This window comes from Macadamia integrifolia, chromosome 3 (assembly GCF_013358625.1).
Source record: "Macadamia integrifolia cultivar HAES 741 chromosome 3, SCU_Mint_v3, whole genome shotgun sequence".
In the NCBI taxonomy this organism is placed as follows: Eukaryota; Viridiplantae; Streptophyta; class Magnoliopsida; order Proteales; family Proteaceae; genus Macadamia; species Macadamia integrifolia.
The window spans coordinates 1,815,895-1,818,666 of record NC_056559.1 but is presented as its reverse complement, the minus strand read 5'-3'; positions in this window follow the sequence as shown (position 1 = coordinate 1,818,666).

Below are 2,772 nucleotides of genomic sequence, written 5' to 3'. Positions count from 1 at the left end.
TTTAAAGAAAAAATAGAGAAGAACTAGAACCAAAGAGTGAGAGAGGGAGAGAGAGAGCAACTAAAAAAAACTAGAAGAAGAATGAATTGTATCTCCTCTTACATGAGTTGTATTTATAGGGAATGGAGAGGTAGGGTAACAATTTTCTCTTTCCTAAAAGAGAGAAACCCACAATTGAAGTGATTTCCTAAAATTTTTTGCTTATTTTCTTTCCTTTTTTTTTCTAATTTATTTTTCTTCTTTTTTTCTCTCGTAGGGACGATTTTTTTTTCTTCCTTTGTGTGATTTGGACAATCTTTGGTGATGATGTGGAGGAGAGAGAAGATTTAGACAATTTTTGGTTCTCCCCTTTTTTTCTCTTTCCTTTTTTTTTCTTCTCTTCTTGCTTCCACTTCTCTTCTTGCTTCCACGATTTTGCTTGCTTCTAACTTGATGTGGGAATCCCCTCCATGCCCTTAGTGCTTTAAGTGAGTGAAAAGCAGGAAATCTTCAACAAAATCTTCTAAAAAAAACAACCATAAGATTCGAACTTAAGCTAGGTAGTTGTTGTTGCCAAAAACAAATCTTTAATCACTTAAAGATGTGGTCCATCGATCCTTGTTGGCATTTGGAGTATTCCTTGTACCTCTGGGACAATTGCAAACGGGCTGGTTCTGCATCTCGGTTCAGTTCTGATCAATTATTCTTTTTCTGACCTGAAAAAGAATAATCATTTGTACGGGTGACCAAACGAATGTGTACTTTTAATTGAACACGTCCATCTTGCTCAGAATTTCGTCCTCTTCGCAACCATGGAAAGAAATAGGATCTCTTTACGTGTAAAATTGAAGATATAGCTCCCGATATTCCTTAAGACCTTGAAAATATAAAACCTGCAAAAAGAAAGTAAAACCCAAGGTAGCTCCATTCTAAATATGTAAAATGCATGTTTTACTACCCTAGATTTCACACATAAATGTGCTCATCATATAACAGGATTCAATCTCATAACCTACTCCTGTGAGCGTCGACTCTTCAAGCCAAAATTGTCACTATTAGGTTAAGCTAGCGGTCATATCATAAAGAGATTCTCATTACCAAGATAGAGACTCCACTGTGTCAAAAAGAAAGACTATTTTAAAAATTAAGGTTCAATTATCGAAAGGAGATTTCCACTACCAAGATGGAGGTTCCATTTTGTGTTGATTTTTTTTGTATTGGATTTTTCTATAAATATGATCAATTGTGAACTTGTAAGAAACAAATTGAAATAAATGATAGTTATTTGTGAGCAATACTTACTTCTAAACCTGAGATATGTTTGTTCGATAGTTGTGGGTGAAAGACTCAAGCTGAGATAGCCATCCCTGTCCCCATTGTTTACCCATTCTTATATTTTCTCTAATTTTCTATTATGTTCATAGTTTTTATTTAATTTTAAGGTATTGATTAATAAAGTTATTATTCTTCATTGAAAGATTTTGATCCTACTATAGATAGGTTTTATCTGAACTGATATTTGTATTAGTTAGTCCCTACTCACTGTTTATATAAATGTAGTTATATACCATTAGCAATTATCATCACAAATTTTATAGATAAGGGAGTAGACAATATCATTTTTGTCTACTCCATTTTCTATACAATTTGTGATGATAACTATTAATGGGTATTGCCACCATTATATAGACTGAATAGGGATCAACCATAAAAGTGAGAACAACTGATGCCTCTCTAATAATTGACTTAATTGTTAATAGACTCACACATAATAAACATAGTTTACACTTATTAGAACAGATACAATGAAGCCTCTACTCATTAGCAGACCACTTCTTGCATTGGACTTCATCCAACTATGTCACCAATCAACACCCATCCACTAGTCCATACCTATACAATGACTAGATGTCAGCCACATATAATGAAAACATTACATTCTCTCATTTGAATATTAAGAAGCCACTACTTTAATTAAGTAATAGAAAAATAAACTCACATAGGGAATTTTCATCATATATGGACTACAATCTAATCATTGTGTGGCTTTGGATTAGAGGATAAGTGTTGATTAAATGACTTGGTTAAATGGAGCCTAATCAGGAGTTATCTCCATAATTGATTAATGAGCTTCAGTTTATTATCTCAATGTGTAAAATATAGAGTGATCCTATTTATAATTGAGAGAGTCCTAATTGTATTTTATTTCAATGTTAGTCTATACTCCCCGTCTATATAATGGTAGCTATGCCCATTAGTAGCTACCATCATAAGTTGAATATATTGAGAAGGGAGCAGGGACTAATCCTTTGAAAAGTATAGAATGCGCCTTTTTACAATTGAGTCTTATTATGAGAGGATCTCAATTATATTATATTTCAGAGTTAGTCCATACTCCCCGTATATATAAAGATATCTATTCCCATTAGTAGCTATTATCATAATTTATATAGAGAAGGGAGCAAATAAGACTGACAAAGAAGACGAGCATTCTTGTCTGCTTCCTCCTCTATATAACTTGTGATGATAACTACTAAAGGGTATTGTTACCATTATATAGAATCGGAATAATGTTCAACCTCTAAATTGATAACAACTGACGTTTCTCCCATAATGTGTTCACATATAATAAATATATTTGATATTTATTAGAACGGGTATAGTGAAGTTCACTCACGATGGAGACCATTTCTTATATTAATAAACTCTCATCCTCTAGTCCATACCTATACAATGACTAGATACTAGCCCATATATAATGAAAATATTACACTCTCCCTCTTGGACAACAAA